This window comes from Callospermophilus lateralis, chromosome 13, assembly GCF_048772815.1.
Source record: "Callospermophilus lateralis isolate mCalLat2 chromosome 13, mCalLat2.hap1, whole genome shotgun sequence".
Classification (NCBI taxonomy): domain Eukaryota; kingdom Metazoa; phylum Chordata; class Mammalia; order Rodentia; family Sciuridae; genus Callospermophilus; species Callospermophilus lateralis.
The window spans coordinates 94,479,563-94,496,764 of record NC_135317.1 but is presented as its reverse complement, the minus strand read 5'-3'; the positions used below and the strand labels follow the sequence as shown (position 1 = coordinate 94,496,764).

The 17,202-nt window shown below is 44.3% G+C and overlaps 1 protein-coding gene across 2 annotated transcripts in view; it reads left to right on the top strand.

Moving 5' to 3' along the window:
- The window catches only part of C13H1orf21 (chromosome 13 C1orf21 homolog), a 207,994-nt gene that overhangs the window by 22,481 nt on the left and 168,311 nt on the right, over positions 1–17,202 (top strand). Inside the window, exon 1 of one of the 2 annotated variants that reach the window (XM_076873065.2) lies at positions 16,089–16,134. The exons of the other annotated variant lie outside the window; for it this stretch is intronic. The gene's annotated coding sequence lies outside the window, so the exon portion shown is untranslated. Of the gene's footprint in view, positions 1–16,088; positions 16,135–17,202 lie in introns of those variants that run through there. 2 annotated transcript variants of the gene reach the window in all.

The following is a 17,202-nucleotide window of genomic DNA, read 5'->3' as shown; positions in this document are numbered from 1 at the left end:
CCCAGTCTCTAATGTATGGATTCTGTGGAGAATATTGTCATTGGGTGGTTTTTACATTTCCATTGTTTTTAGTTTTTTAGTTCTTTAAGTTCCCTAACCTCCACTTTAGAAAATGTCCCTGTGAGATCCAATGAGGACTGTCTTAGAAAACATGAAGCCACATTTAATTCCCATTTAACGGAACATGGTATTGCCACCCCTGTTAAGGCCAGGGTGGTCACCTCTCAGTGATTGTCAAAGGCCATGTTAGGTCACCTCCCAGTGCTGTTCACAGGCCAGGAATGGGTCTTCTTGTGTAAGGAATGTGAGCTTAAAGGTGACTCAGGATTGCACAGGTACCTCTCCATGCTTGGGAAGGCCTGCAGTGGGGAAGCAGTGTCTAGGTTTTTATTTACTTGCTTGTTTCTTAAAGAAAAGACAAAAAAGTTAAAACAAAAAGGGCGTATAGATCCAACAGATGAAATGGAAAGAAGTTTCTTTCCATATTTTTTTATTGATGCATTATAGTTGTATATAATGGTGGCATTTGTTGTTAACATCTTTTTACTAGCATACAGTGTAACAATAGGATTTGGCCAATACTATTCCCAGTACTTCCCCTTTCCCTCCCCTGCTCCCTTTACTCTACTCCACTTTTGATTCATGAGATCCTTTCCCCCTCCTTTCTATTTCTTTATCTTGTCTAGTGTCCATATATGAGAGTTTGGCTTATTTTGCTTAACATAATGTTCTCAAGTTCCATCCATTTTCCTGCAAATGATATAATTTCATTCTTTTTTATGGCTGAATAAAACTCCATTGTGTATATATAACACATTTTCTTTATCCATTCATCCGTTGATGGACACCTAGGCTTGGATCCAGAGTACAGTCTATAAGTCTCTTATGGTATTAGAGGTAGTCTGTGGCTGGGCTTGGTGGCACACCCCTGTAACCCCAGCTACCCAGGAAGGGTAAGGCAGGAGGATCCCAAGATCTCCAGTTCTAGTTCAGCCTGGGCAACTTAGCAAGACCTAGTACCAAAAAAAAAAAAAAAAAAAAAGTCTATAAATGTAGCAGCCCCGTGTTTCCCTGTAGTCATAAGAAAGGAAAAAACACTATCAGTTACAAGATTTAGTTATAAGATAAAAATATACCATTGCTTTGGGCAGCTGTGGCTGTTCCTGCTATTCACAGAGTGAAATTTCTCCTTATGAAGGGACACTGCATATTGACACCTTAACTTTGCTGGGAAAACCCAGGTGTCTTCTTGAGCTTTTCTAGAAATAATTCTGTTGATGAGTTCAGCAGGGAGCATTGTAAGACACCACATTTTACACATCTGGAAGAATTAACTCTCAGGATATAGTCAACTTAAGATCCCAAGAGCAAGTGGAAGAAACCGAATCTCTGCTGCTCTTCTTGCTCTCTGCTCCGTGGACCTGTGTGCTGGGGCGATCCTGCAGTGACCCCACGAGCCGTGCCTGAATTTCTTCAAGCAGAGGAGTGGCTGGGGCTCCATGCATGCTGGGTCACCTGTGTGTGGACGTGCCGAGTAAAATGTATGTGTGAGAAATCCTTAAAATGCTAACCTTTGTCTTGAAACTGCAGAGGTTAAATCTCATCTCACATCCCCATAAAAATCATACAGTGTATTTGTAGTCAGTTCTAGAAATTATTTGAATGAAATCTCACAGTATTAAGAATGACTGAAGTAAGAGAATGAAGAGTTGCTTTGGATTAGCATGGAGGTCCTGAATTAATAGGTTAATGATGCGAGAGTTGTGGGGTTTTTTAAGGTTCATTAATGTGTCTGAAATCTGTAGAATGTTTCTTTCTTGTTTTGCCCAGCTACAGAGCTTGTCAGTAAATCTCTGAAATAGACCATATCAGGGGAGGATATCAGTGTTTTATACTGAAAAATACCCAGAAACCTGAGGCATTGGATCTGAGGATGCAGGTGGCTGTCTCTCCACAGGGATTCTGGGAGAGGGACCTAGGAGATGTGACAGGGCATGTCAGCCATTGAAGAGGCTTCTCGACCCTGGAGAAGTGTGTGTGTGTGTGTTTGTGTGTGTATGTGTGTGTGTGTGAGAGAGAGAGAGAGAGAGAGAGAGAGAGAGAGAGAGAGACTGCAGCATCTTCAGGCCTGTTTTTCTATTTATACTTTGCCAGATATGTCAAAAGAAAAGGGAGGAAGGAGTCTCAAAGCCAGAGAGGAGGAGCAGGAACAAATCACTCTGTCTCACATTCGCCTATTTCCCCTCTGGGTGCACGTTGAAGTTGCTTCCTTCTGCCATCCAGGTGAATCCTGGTTACTACTGTGTACCTTCTTGTGTGGTTTATAATAATAACATAATGCTCGGGGACACACAGTGGTCTTCAGAAGTAGAACATGTGACTTGAGAACTGTAGCATCTCTTCCCACCTCCTGGGCCTAACACTGGACCAGAAGTTAGAAGTTGCTCAATAAATGCTCATTGGATTAATATGAGCAGACCCTGGGAAAGCCATCTTTGGGCTGCTTCTGGAAGAGAGGGCCAACATTAGTTAGCAGAATCTCTGTTGAGCATTGGCCTTATTGTGGGAATTATTATTGTAAAATACCAAAGCTTGACTCGGTAAACTTGATCTAAGTTGGGGAGCCCTTCTAGGGGAAGAATGATATTAGAAAGGCAAAGTCATAAAGCCAGCCCAATCTTAGGAGTTGGCTATACAGGTCCCAATTCCATGGTAAAAAAAAAAAATTATATATATATATATATATATATATATATATATATATATATATATACACACACACACACACACACACACATATATGGCTTTATTGAACAACCGAAGCTGACTGCTTCTTGTTGGTATTATTACTTTTCTAAAATCTTAGGGAGAAGGCAAAGCACCATTATTTCATTTATCATCTCCTGAGATAATTTGTTTTGTTAGGTCAGAGGTGCATTTGAAGATCAATACTTACTGAACAGTGTGATGTGAGGGGGATCTCTCCCCACTTCCCTAAAGCCTAAAACTGGAGCAGGAGTTAGTGTTTGGCTATATATGTGATTTTTTGGCTCTTGTCTTCTTGGAATATTTTAAAAATGGTAGGACATCCGATCCCATGGCTTTCCTGACTCTCACCCAGACACTCGGGATTCTGGGCTCTGGAGCACAACCATAGAGTACAGTGTGGGCTACTGGATTAGAGGTGGGCCTGGGTAGTCAGATGAGCTTTATGTGTTTAAAGAACACTAACCCAGAAGACAGGAGGCAAGGGTCCCCATTGTTGGCTTTGCTATTCATTAGATGTGTGACCCTGAAAAAATCTCTTAACCTCTTTGGAGGTATTTTCCTTAGGACTCATGACCAGATAATGGTGTGGACTTTAGAACACAGCAGGGTCAGCTGGGAGACTCATTGAAAAGACAGGTCCTGGGCTTTTCCAGCAAATATTCTCTTGCAGCAGGCCTGGGGTGGAGCCTAGGGATGTGCTGATTTGCAGCATCCCGTGGAGGTGGTCTGTGGAGCACATGGTCCCAAACACACAGTGTGGGTCTTGTGCTTCCCAAACTGTGAGAGGTGACCCATTCATGAGTCATGACATCAACTTGGTAGATTTTGAAAGGCCATTTAAAAAATGAAGGAAAAGAAAGCATATCTGGGGCATCATGGAATGAATATCAGTACAGTCAGAAAGTGCCTATCTGTAGTTATAGGCATGTATGAAAGCAGCAACCCAATTCTCAGCCCTATACCTTGAAAAGACGGTAATGCCTCCTCACGGGCCATTGACTTGAATGTGCCAGTAGAAGAACTGAAATTCATCTCTCTCCTGAAGAACTGATTATTTCAAGAAGATGAAACTGCCTGTTACAGGGGTTTTCATTCTCTCAGGGTCTCCCGAACTGTCATACGACATTTGTTGATTCCACCATCGCTGGGGCAATTTTTCTCAGTATGATAACACAGAGTGACAAGGTCATTCCTAAGTCTTCTCCTCAGGACATACAGTACAACCTCCTTATCTGTGGTTTTAGTTACCTGTGAACAACTGTGATCCAAAAATATTAAATGGAACATTCCAGAAATACACAATTCATAGGTTTTCTATTGCATGCACTGTGATTGATGTGATGAAATCTTGCACCATCCCACTTCATTCGGCCTGGGGATGTGAATCATTCCTTGGTCCAGTGTATCCATGCTGTATACTCTGCCCACCTGTTAATCATTTAGTAGCTGTCTTAGTTACTAGACAACAGTCATAGTATGGCTGTGCTTGTGTTTAGGTTTATTTTATTCAATGAGAGCCCCAAGTGCAAGAGTAGTGATACTGGCAATTTTGGATATGCCGAAGATATATTCATTAGACGTGCTCTAAAGTGCTTCCTTTAAGTGAAAAGGTGAAAATACAATGAGACATTTTGATGGAGAAGAGACTTTTATTTGTCACATAATAAATATTATAGTATAACTTATTGCAGCGTATCATTGTAATGGTTCTATTGTTATTAGTTATTGTTTATATATTAAACTTTGTCATAGGTATGTATGTAGAGGGGGGAAAAAAGAATACATCAGATTTTCTACTGTTATGGTTTAGAAATTGTCCCCCAAGATTCATGTTCTGGGAGTTTGGTCCCCAGTATGGCAGTGTTGAAGTGGTGGAACTTTTCAGACGTGGGGCCTTGCGGAATGTGATTAGATTACATGGTCACCACACTGGGAATGTATTAACGATGGCTTTCCTGACTCTCACCCAGACACTCAGGATTCTGGGCTCTGGAGCACAACCATGGAGTGCAGTGTGGGCTCCTGGATTAGAGGTGGGCCTGGGTAGTCAGATGAGCTTTATGTGTTTAAAGAACACTAACCCAGAAGACAGGAGGCAAGGGTCCCCATTGTTGGCTTTGCTATTCATTAGATGTGTGACCCTGAAAAAATCTCTTAACCTCTTTGGAGTTATTTTCCCTAGGACTCATGACCAGATAATGGTGTGGACTTTAGAACACAGCAGGGTCAGCTGGGAGACTCATTGAAAAGACCATGAGCTTAGTTCTCATGAGTGGACTGTTAGGAAGAGATGCTACCTTATGTTCTTGGCCCCTTCTGCACTCAGCTTGTTCCCTGTCTGCTACCTGGCCATGTTGCGATGCAGCCTGGTGGATCCTTGCCAGGTCACTAGTCTCATGCTGTTGGACCTCTGGAACTGTGAACTAGACAATCCTCTTCTTTATAAAGAAAGTAGCCTCGGGTATTTTGTTCTAGCAACACAAAATGAGAGATGTCCTGTCTGGTTTGAGGTATCCATTGGAGGTCTTGGAATGTACCTACCACAAATAAGGTGGAACTGCTGTAATAGGGGGCCCTTCTTCCTTCTACTTGTTGAAAACAATTCAAATAACATAAATAGCAGTTCCAGATCAAAAAGATTGCTGAGGTAAAAATCTTCACAGGACCAAAATCATCCTCCTAAAGAGATGGTTTATTGAAAGGAGGTCTGGATGGTTACTCTTGGCGAACTGTACATCTGCCTGTCTCTTTGCTGGTATTAGTTCAATTGTGTTGTTTGGATGAAGCTCTCTAAACACTTCAATTCTAAGATGTCAGGTAAGACTTATGCTTATTTAATCATTTGTTCCTTGAAGGAATCATGCATTTTAATATTTCATTTCCATTCAGTAGAGGACATTAACCTAAGAGAATGACAGTGGGAAAGGAATCAAGTTTTGTGAAAAAATAATCAAAATGTTAGAGTAGGAGGCAGCTAGCAGAAATCATTCATTTTATTCATTACATGTATGCATATGTGTCTAGACGAGAAATGTTTTCAGTGTAGCTGTGGGGATTGTGTGCTAATTCCAAAGACCTTGCCATTGATTGCGTAAAAACAAACTAAAACCACGAATGTCCATCACCAGGCACTTCTGGAACACTTCCTTTGACTTCCCCTTCAGGGTCAAGTTATGGTCCTCACGAGAAAGCCAGTTTCATGACTTCACGATTGCATCTCATTTCTGTGAAAAACAGCACTCCTCACCATGAGTACCTGCCTTGTTTGGCAAGACTGGCTCTGAATGCCTGTTGCTTACTTCCCAGAGTCAAGTACATCTTCAAAGAGTGGCAGTTTGCTGCCCCTGAGCGATGAGAAGGGGTCACAGGCTGTGAAGGCAGCTTAGCAGAGTTTCAGAGATATGCCCCTAACGTGTCATGTGTTTCTAGGAGACGTGTGAAATACTAAAGAGGACCACTTGGAAAGGCCGGGGTACATCAATGTAAAATTTCAGAAGCACTCACTTTAAAACAAAAACTGGTCACATTTATGTCTATGATTTTGATTGACTTTGATTGACAGTTGCTAATGAAGGGCTAGAAAATGAGAGATTGGAATGAAGCCAGTTTAACTAGTGACAAGCACCATTCAGGTCCTTAATCATAGTTAAACTATGATTTCTTGGAGGAATGAATGATTGAATGATTGTGTGTGTGTGTGTGTGTGTGTGTGTGTGTGTGTAGGGGGGCATGGCAGAGAGAGAAAGATGAGAATTCTGGTTCTTTAATGTTCTGTCATCAGTGATTTCTGCTCTCTCCTCCTGTTTAGGCTTAGCAATACCTGGGTAGTAAGAGGGAGGGGGTGACAGACTAGGGCAAGGCAGGGCATGCTGCAAACTAGTTGGATTACTGTCAAAACCCTTTTTGGTGAAAAGAAAAGCTGCATATAAAGAATATGGCCTTTGCTAGCATAAGGGAAAAAACAGTCAAAATTTAGAGCTGCTTCCATAGCGACAATGCTATTTTTTAAGTACAGTGAGATCCTCAGTACACCCTTCCCCCAAACATATCCGGGTGTCAAGACAGCTCTCAGAGTGGTTATGGAAGGCTTTTCATTTAAAATCTTTCCCCCTCTCAGGACAGCCTGTTTGTTTCACATTACTAACAAGGAAAAGAAAAAAACCGTTGCAAATTATAGACCTCAAAAATTAGTATTTTAGGATTGCTATCTGGATTAAAACAGTTGGAGCCAGGATTTAAAATTTGGGGGTTTTAACAGTTATCACAAAAGGAATTCTCGGCATTTCTGCGTAATCAAATCTAATTTGAGTCTTGATCTCAAGATGTAGAATTAACAAATAAAAGGAAAACTTGTGTTATCCGTCTTTCACCTGAGTCAGGCAGGGTCAAACACGGAAATGCTAGGTTACCCTTTAGCCTGTGTCCCTAGTCACCAAGATCACCACCAAGAATGACCTGACCGTTTCCCATCTCAGAAAGGTGACAGCAGATGCTTTCTTATGCAGTGTCTGGTGGAGAAACCACCAGGAGAATGAGGAGGAGAAGACGGTGAATGCTGTTGGACGGGAGGCCCCACAGGTGGCCAGGCACCATGCTCCGTGATGGTGTTGGCCTCTCTCCCCTTCCTCCAGTGTCTGTCAGGAGTTGGGGAAGGGGGCAATGTTAGGTCAGTGGTGGCCTTACCTCTGGCTGGGCTTTCCCAGTCTCTCTGGGGTCCCCATGCAGCCTATTCTGAGCCAAACGTGGGTGCCTGGTTTGGATTGTTTGCCCTTCTGCAGAGAACCCCAACCCTTCAGGAAACTTGCTCATTGACCTGGTATCCTTTGTGGCTGGGTGTCCACTAAGACTTTGGTCCACCAGTGTGATGATTCAAAGGACAGAGCTTCCAATAAGATTATCATCACTTTTCCTGCTGCCCTCTGGGACCTGCTGGGCTCAGCTGTCCAAGTTGACTTAGCTTTTGCTTGGTTAGGCTTGGGAGTGGGCTCTCCAGCTACTCCCAACCCCACAAACTGTGATCAAGAAATGATTGCTGGGCATGGTGTGCATTCTGTAATCCTAGTGACTCGGGAGACCAAGGCAGGAGGATCACAAGTTCAAAGGCAGCCTCAACAGTTTAGCAATTGTTGAGGCTAGGGATGTAGCTCAGTAGCAGAGCACCATGGGTTCAATCCTTGGTCCCCCTGCTACACATACTCACACACACAAAGATTGATTTACAGAGTGGCATCCTTTGTAGATTGTTGATTTTGCACATAGATTTTTCTCTTTTGATATCAAGATCTGTACCCCTGAATCTGTACAAAGCCCAGCAGGATCATTTGCAGTGGTGTGGTCTTGGTTTATTTATTTAATCTTTCTGAGCCAAGTTTCCTCCTGTGTAAAATTAGGATAACAATGTCTTGCTCACTGGCTTTTGGTGAAGTTGAAATGAGAAAACATGTTCAACACAGAACCTGGGGCATAGTGAATTATCATTAGATGGTGACAGTCAAGTGTTCCTGTTCTTTAGTATTTTTAAATCTGGTTTGTATTGCTGTAACAAAAAAACAGTAATTTACAAAGAAAAGAGGTTTATTTGGCTTATGATTCTGGTGTCGAGAAAGTCCAAACATTAGTCTCACAGGAGCTGGAACTTGGGAGAACTAGTGCTTCCTAGAAAAGCACTGATTCTTCTTTAAGGCTTTGAAACACTTCTCAAAGTCACCATATTCCAGCACCACCAGTTTGGGGACTGAGCTTCTAGCATGTGAACCTTGAGTGGACAAACCATATCCAAAACCACAGCATTGAGTAACTCCCTTTTTTGGGTTGATTTCTGCAGGGAAAAAAACCAGAAACCCATTTACTAAGCAGGAATACTAAGTACTTCCCAGAATCATAAGAAGTTGAAGCAATAAAAGATCTTAGTTTTTCATCCCGCAGATATTTATGGGATACCTGCTACATACCAAGTGCTTGAGGTTTCACTGGGAAAGCCACCCAGACAATCCCCAGCCTCAGAGGGCATAGCCTCTGTCTAGCGGGGAGAGCAGACGGTAAGCGACTGACACGGGAAGTCAGTCAATTCTGCCATTTGTTGGAAAGTGTTAAGTATTGCCTAACACTGAAAAAAAGAAAAGGAAAAACAGGGCTTAAAGGACATGTAATTTTACACTAATCTAATCGTGAGGGAAACATTTATTCAAAGATTTGAAGGAGTTAGCCTTGTAGCTGGGGAAGAGCATTCTAGGCGGGGGTGGGGGGGAGCCAGGACAGGGGAGGTCATGGGCATGGAGGCCAGTGTGGGGGAGGGCTGAGGGCACAGGGGCCAGAGAACATAGGCCCCTGGGGGCCGTCGGAGGGCTGCGATTTTTCCTCTGAGAAGATGAAGAGTCGCTAGCGGAGGGATGAATGACCTGACCGTTTCCATAGCACCCCTGGCTGCCCGGGAGTGGGCAGTGGAGCTGGAGGGTGCAGAGAGCAGAGGACACCGTCAGCCCCTCCCGGGTAAGCACAGGCTCTGGAGTCAGGGCTCGAACCCCGAGTCGGCCTCTGTTCCACTGTGGGTGTCAGACATCCAAAATCGAAGCATCCTGAGGGACATTTTCAAACTCCCCTGTTAATCTCTGAGAGCCAGGGTGTAGGCTGGGCCAGAAGGAAGACCACATGCTGATTTCATTTATTCTACTGATGATGCATTTTGGGGGGATGAAAGCAGGGGCATTTTTGTCATCTGAGATTACTTTCGGGGTCTTTGTCCACACAGCTTTGGGTTTATGGATGGCTACTTCACGTAAGAGGTAGGATTTCATTAGGTTGGTGATGGCACGTCATTAGACTTCAATTCCCTAGGTCTGGTTAGCCTTGACCAAAATGCCTGAGTGGCGTGAAACAGTGAGGTGTAGGAGAATATATCATTTTTACCTCAAGAAAGGTAGCATTGCTAAGGCATCTAATTTTAGCCATAGGAGGAAAAAATGGCTTAGTCTGCATTTGCCTTTTCATTTTTAGCAGCGGTCAACACTGGATCCTCTCAGACTCTTCTCTCCTCTGCTTCCGGGAAATCCCCAAAATGTCTTATTTGGCATCAAAATATACTTTTATCCTCCCTGATGTTTAACCTGAAGTTGTTAAAAATAGTTTAGTGTCTAAAATAACCCAACATTACTCTTCCCTTAGTTATAATTTTCTGAGTTTTTATTTAACTTATTTTTGTGGTCCTAGGGATTGATCCCAGGGCCTCCTGCATGTTAGGCAAGTGCTCTGCTACTGACCTACTCCCCGGCTCTTTATTTATTGTTTGTTTGTTTGGTTGTTTTGAGACAGGATCTTGCTGAGTTGCCCAGGCTGGCCTGAGTCTTGTGATTCTCTTGCCTCAGCCTCTCAAGTAGCTGTAATTACAGGCGTGTGCTACTGTGCCTGGCTCTGAAGTTTAAAGCCCGTGATTAAAAATAGATAAATAAATAAAAGCGATAAATAAGGAGAGTTATAATAATTAAAGATTAATCAATGCACAGATGTCAATCATTTGGGAGAGGAATGATGATCTAATTTGGGGTGTTCTTGGTCTTTTTTGCTTCCTGTGGTCACTTTGCTTATCTCGTGACCACAAACCTAACTCCTTTTCTGTGATTGAAGGTATCCATTGGTATCCATGAACTTTGTTAGCTGCTAAGTGAGGCGGACATTAGGGGCAAACTCCTACTCTTAGAGGGGGAAAAACCCCTGCTGTCCCCTGAAAAGACTGGAAATGCACTTTGCAAGGTGTTCCTTCCTTTGGTTTCTGCTAAAACTCTTTGGATAAGCTAAGGTCACCAAGTCACTTTGACTTGTTATTTTAGGTCACCTACAGTAATCATGACAATGGTACAGGGCTGGGGGCTGCCACAAAACTGAGGCATCGCAAAGGTCCCCCTTCCCCCTGGTTCTTGCAATCATGCCAGAAACGTTTCAGTAACAGGCATGAGTTCACCAGGAGGAATAGGAATGGGGGAAAGGGGACCCTCTGAAGGGAGAGGGTGGGTCCTCTCAGAGAGGAGAGGGTGGCATGTCCCTCCTGCTCTTCAGTTTCATCAGGGGTCCCAGGGAGTTTCTAGAGCCCTGCCCAAGTCCATCTTCTGGACTTTTGACTGACAGCATGGGAATTGCATGGACCGACTCCATGAGAGATGAGTATGGTGCTCAGAGTTGGAGTTTTTAAGAAGATGGAGTCCTGCTGTTTTTGCCTCAATTTCCTGCCCTTAATCAGTTCACTATCCTTTAAGTAGCCCCCATCAAGACTGGGAGGGTCCACGTAGCCTGGCAGGCTGTGACGTGATCTTAAAATAATAGTTTGTCTTAAGAGGATGTAATTATGGCCGGGGGAGGTTTTAACGTACCAAGCCCTGATCTTCCAGGTACTTATCTCTCAGATAAGACTCTCTGTGGTTTTCAGTTGCCCTCATTATCTTTGCCCTGCTTACCCCTTCATGGCTGACCAGCCACCTAACGGTGATACTGAGCTGAGCCTACTCAGAAATATGTCTGCCATCTTTCCCTTTAGAACATGGGCTCCGTGACCTTGATAATAAGCAGACTCAGAAACGTGTCCGCCATTTTTCCTTTCTAAATGTTTGATCTGTGACTTTAAACTGAGCATGCTCAGGAAAGTACCCACCCCCTGGCTTTCCTATATAAATATGTATAGGTCTCATAGTAAAATCCCTATTTTCCCCATGTTTGGAGGGAGCATGGATTTCAGTGCCCCTAGTGCTTTCCATACTCACTGTGAGTAATAAGTGTTTCTCCATTCTTTTGTACCCTGGTTGTGCTTTTGGGCTTTGTACTCACCAAGATGCAAACCCATTGTGTTCAGTTACAACCTAATACTTTTGCCATTCTTTAGGTGCATTTTCTGTGCTCCGCACCCCACCTGCTGTTACCCTTCTTGAACGTGTCCTTGAGCTGCTTGATCAAACCAAAAGTTGATTTTGAGAAAAATGAAGTTCCTTCAAGCTTTAAAACAAAACAACAATACTTAACATCTGCTGGCATTTGGCAATTTCTATTGTTTCTGATAATTTTAAACATAAAATTTCTCCTTGCTTTCTTCCACTTTACAAGCAAATTAGGAAAGCAACTGTGTCACTTTTTAGTAAATATGTATTGGGGAGGGTAGAGGTTTCTTTATTTCCAGTTCTCCTTTTCTACTTAGATGGAGTGGTAATTTTCAGTATCAGATCACTGCTTACTACTCCCATTGGTCAAAAATTCAAGATGATGAGTTGAATGAGCAGGAAATATTGTTCACAGCGGGGCTGTCTGCAGTTTGGGGATCGTTTCAATGTCAGCTTTGGAATGGTAATTAAGTATAACAAGTCTCTCTGAACTTGAGCCAGAGAGTTACTGTGGTGCTTCATAAAATCACCTGCTCCTGGGAGCTCTGGTGTATCTGGGCATGTGTATGCATGGGTATGCACATTTGTATGCATAAAAGTGTGTAAATACGAACTGTATACCCAGAGAGGTATCAACCAAATATTTGGGAAGGAGATCAGAGGAGCATTCTTATACAAGAGGTCTCATGGAATGGCTTTGGATGATGGATTAGATTTCAGTGGGTCAAGTTTGCTGGAGAAGGAGTATCAGGCAGAGAAAAGAGTGAGCAATGGTGCTGGGGCGGGCAAGAATGATGAAGGTCCCATGATCCTTTCCACTCCTTCTCTCTTCATTTGCCTTTTAAAACTCAGGTTAAACTTCACCCTGTCCCAGGTGCATTCCTGAGGAAGAGTGTGGTTGGAATGGATACTGGAATCAGACTTTTACTTGCCGTACTCTTGAGCAAGTTCCTTAAATAATAAGTGAAATTCATATAACGCTGTATGCCAGGCAGTTTTGTCGGTGCTTTGCTTTGGTTTAGCCTTTTAATCTCTACAACATCCCTGCGAGTGAGGAACTGTTTTATTCTGATTTTACACTGGGGGAACTGAAGGCCTGAAAGGACAAGTTTGTGCACACAGCTCTCAAGAAGCAGCACTATAAAAGTTGAACATTGGCACCTGGACTCCAGAAACGATGCTCTTGACTACTGCATCTAGCCCTGCTATGCCTCACAGTGTTGATTTGTGAATCTGTGGTATGGTTTTCAGTACTGTGTTCAGCATGCAGTAGGTGCCCCATAATTGCAACTCACTGCTATCATGAATCTTCCCTGTCCTTCCCATTTGACTGAGAGGTTTTTCTTCTTTTGGATGATTCTCTGATAGCATTGTTGCAATGGGCTGTAACTTATCTGTCTGCTTCATGCATTAGACTATAAGCTCCTTGAGGGCAGAAGTTCTACATAAGTTCTACATACAGAACTTGTCCCCTAATGCCCCAGACAATGCTTGTTGAAAATATCTGGACTGCCATGATGGTCCTGCTGCAGGAAAATCAGCACTGTGGAGCAGCTCGTATCCAGAACTTGAAGTCATTCACTAAAATCCACTTCCTACCATCTATTAGCTTTGTGTCTTATTCAAATTGTTTGTCCTGCCTTAAGCCCCCTACTTCTTTATTTATTTGATGGGGATGATAGAGTTGTAGACAGTTAGGGAGCTAATGCACATCAGGGATACACCAGAATGTCTGTGTATGCTAAGCAGCGAACTGTTGGATTTACTATTGTGGTGTGACTGCTGAAAGTTAGGTCCTCTTCTCCTGGTTGGAGGTACAGGGATAAAGATTGTCCCCTCATTCAGGGACTTTGCAGTCTCACAGAAGAGTCTAGCTATCATCAAATGCATTCATCATACTTGTGTGCAGTAATATACAACAGTAGAAACAGCTTGGATAAACTGTTGTGGGGGGAAGAGGGCAGCGGAGGAGATGTCTAAGTTGGGTTTCAGAAAATGAATAGAAATTCACAAGGCAGAGCAGGAATGAGGCCCTCAAATGCCAGAATTGTGGACTTCATTGAATAGGCAATGGGGAACCATTGAAATTTTTTGAGTAGGAGGGTGACATCAACAGAACTGTCCTTTAGGAAGATTAATCTGACAAAAATATGTAGGATGAGTTAGTAGGGAGAGAAGTGAGGAAATAAATATCACATAGACCTTTAGTGGAACCTCCTACGTGGCTTAGAAATCCACCCTGCAGTGTGCCCTTACAGATGGTCATCCAGCTGAGGATGGATGCACCCAGCAGAGGAGGTGTGCCACCCACTTAGGCAGCCCCCCCCTTCCACTCTCCCTTCTCTGTCTCCCTCTCTCCTTCCCACCCACCCGTTCATGCATCCGTCTATCTATCTATCATTTAAGAGTGCCCTGTGTGGGGTTATGGGGTAGGTGCTGGGAGCTTGAGGTTGAATACCATAATCCTGGCCTTGAGGATTTCACAATCCCGGGGTCACATTTTACATATTATTGAATAATTGTTATTGTGCGAAAGTTCTTTTTTCTTTGGCCTGAGCCAAAAATCTGCTGTCCTTGAAGCTTGTCTCTTACTGGTCCTACTTTTTCTGGTTTTCTCCATGCACGGTGTTCACTCCCCTTTTATGTGACTGCTTTTATCGTATTCGCAAACAATGTGACAGACCCTCCTGATCTTCTTTTTTAGAAAATCCCAGTTCTCTTATAACAGCCTCATAAATCAAATTCGTAAAATTTAAGGCATTCTGGAGCCGAACGAGACTTTGGAAGTCACTTAGAATTCATACCTCAGCCCTCATCTCTTTACAAGTAGGATGTGAGTCACAAATAAGTTGTGACTTGCCTAAGATCACAGAGCTAGTGAGGGACAAAACCAGCAAAATGTCCAGACTTGCAATACCTCCAGGGCTTTCTCAAACTGTCTGTCCTGATAACTGTTCCCAAACATTCTGCAAATATTTAATATCGCTCAAAAAGGTGGAACCAAAAGTTGAGTGTAGTGTCGTCTCTAGTGACCTTGACCAGAAACCAAGATGAGAGACAACAGAAGTCAACATCGTCGGGGGCCGGCTTTGCACAGCCTCACCTGGATTTTCTCACTCAGCCTCCCAGCAACCCGCAGAGGGTACAGTAGTGTGCCAGTTTCAAGATGGAGACACGGAGCCTCATGACAGTGAAGTGGTTTCCAGCCCATGGCCACAAGTTAAGAAGTGGACAGCTGGAACTCAGACTTGGGGCTCTTTGACTCCAAGGTCAGGCACTGAGCTCCTGCCACAAGAGGCCCTTCTTCACACTTGTCATCTCTAAGCATGTCATAATGGAGGTGCACTAGCTGAAGCCTAGTCCTTTTTGGAGTCCTGTGTTGAATTTGTGGTCCCCAGTTGCCAAGCCCTTTAGATTGGGGCACCGAGGGGCACTTCTGCAAGTTTTTAAACCTGCGTGGAGGGCTTAACTTCGGTTGAAGGTTGCACATTGGTTTTGCCCAATCTTGTTGATCAGGAGTGAAGGAAGACTCACGAATGAGGCCCACTTGGGCGTGTCTTCTGGCTCTGGCCCATGGGTGATGGGTGGCAGCGTTCCTAGATGACAGTCGAGATCCCTGTGGTACTGACCTCAGTGTGGAAGTGAGATGAGGCAAGACAGTGTATGTGGGAAGACTCCAATCCAGTAAGTGAACACTAATCCGGGTGTTTTAACATGTGAATTGGAGCTAGCCTCGGGCTCCCTCAGACCAGCTCGCCTTGTTCTTGACTTTCTCAGGTTATTCTTGCTGCCAAGAATGTCCCTACCCTCGTCCCTCTCAGTCCTCAAAATACTACTCAGGCTTGATGAGGTGGTGTGGGCCTGCAATTCCGGCAGCTCTGGAGGCTGAGGCAGGAGGATTGCAAGTTCAAGGCTAACCTGGGCAATTTTGTGAGAACTTGTCTCAAAAAAAAAAAAAAAAAAAAAAGGAGTGGGGGAGTGGGTTATAGCTCAGTGGTAGAGCACCCCTGGGTTCAATCCCTAGTAATCCTCCCTGTCCTGGGTCCCACCCCCTATACACACAAAGTTAACCTGCAAAACAAGGGTAGAGGGTGATTTTGAAAAGCCTCCCTTCTCCACCAGAACTGACTTTTCTTGCCAGTGCGTGTTCATGCAGACTGTGTTTCCAGCCCGCAAAAGCCCTTCCCTGAGTGAGTCTTCATTGTGTTTTGCCCAGACCTCCCTCTCCCCCAGCTGGAGAATTCTTGAAAACCCAACCTGTAGAGTGTTCATCTTAGTGATCTTCCCTTCCCTGCCTGTGAAGAGTCAAGGAGTGCTTCAGCGGGACCTTGGATGGTGGCCTCCCAGATCTATGTGCCTGGACCTTCCCTAGGTTTCCTTTTGGCATCAGTCCCATCAAGATACAGATGTTGGTAAGGGTGGGGACCAAGGAGAAATGTGGCCCTGTGAAGCTCTTCCTCCAAATTATGACCCAAGCCTGAACCAGCTGTGCCACTGTGATGTCGTGGTGAGTCCTAGAATGGTGAGAGCCTTGTGTCTTGCCAGGGTCACTGCAGGAGCCTCCCAGTGGGGAGCGGGGAGGGTCTTCCCCTGGAGGAGTCTTTGTCAGAGGCCTGTCCGTTCACATTACTCTTCTGCTTTAAGCCCTCCGGTACCACACCCTTTTACTTTTGGACCAGGAGTTCTCAAGAGACTCAGCCACCCCTCCTGGTTGGCCCTCTCTCAGCCCAAGGGATGCACTCACGGGCCTTCTTTCCATTAGCTAAGCCTCCCGGGTTCTTTGATCTTCTAGACATGTTCTTCTCCCTATTTTAACTTGCTAACTCCTGTTTTGATTCTTGGCTTAACTGTCATTTCCTTCTGTAATCTAAGTCACCTGGGAGGCTGAGGCAGGAGCAGCACAAGTTTGAGGCCAGCCTGGGCAACTTAGTGACACCCTGTCTCAAACTAAAAAGTAACAAGTGCTGGGGAGGTAGTTAAGGGGCAGAGTGCCCCTGGGCTCAAACCTAGTACCAGGAAGAGTAATCGCTTCTTCAGAGAAGTTCTGATGCCCCTCTCACAGGTCCTGGTGCCTTTCCTTCATAGCACTGATAAGTACTTGTTTAATTACTGTTCACTTACTACCTGAACCTTCCAGTAGATTTCAAGTCCGCCCAGGGTAGGCAGGGACCTGGAGTGTCTGTCTCTAAGCAACATGCTCCACACAATGGTGGACTCACTGGAGACGCCCAGCAGGTGACAGCTGAATGAACATAAACGCAAAGTGTGATCTCACCCATTCCGGTTCATTTATTGAGAGCCCTTTGTGGGCACAGGCTGGGGCTCCAGCTCACAGTTTACCTGGCAGATGCCATCTTCCCGAGTTCCATGAGTCCACCAGGGAGTCCAGAGGCTGAGTTTCCCACGTAGGTGTTGCAAGGTGGTTCTGTTTGAGCTGAATCCAGCTCATATTTCGCCATGTTACTCTCCAGGTATCAGGCTGTCGCCTGCACTGCCAAACTCTTGACACCCTGCGTGGGCCAGACTTTTCCTGCCCACCAAGACCTCTATCAAAAGCAGGATATAAAAGTTAACT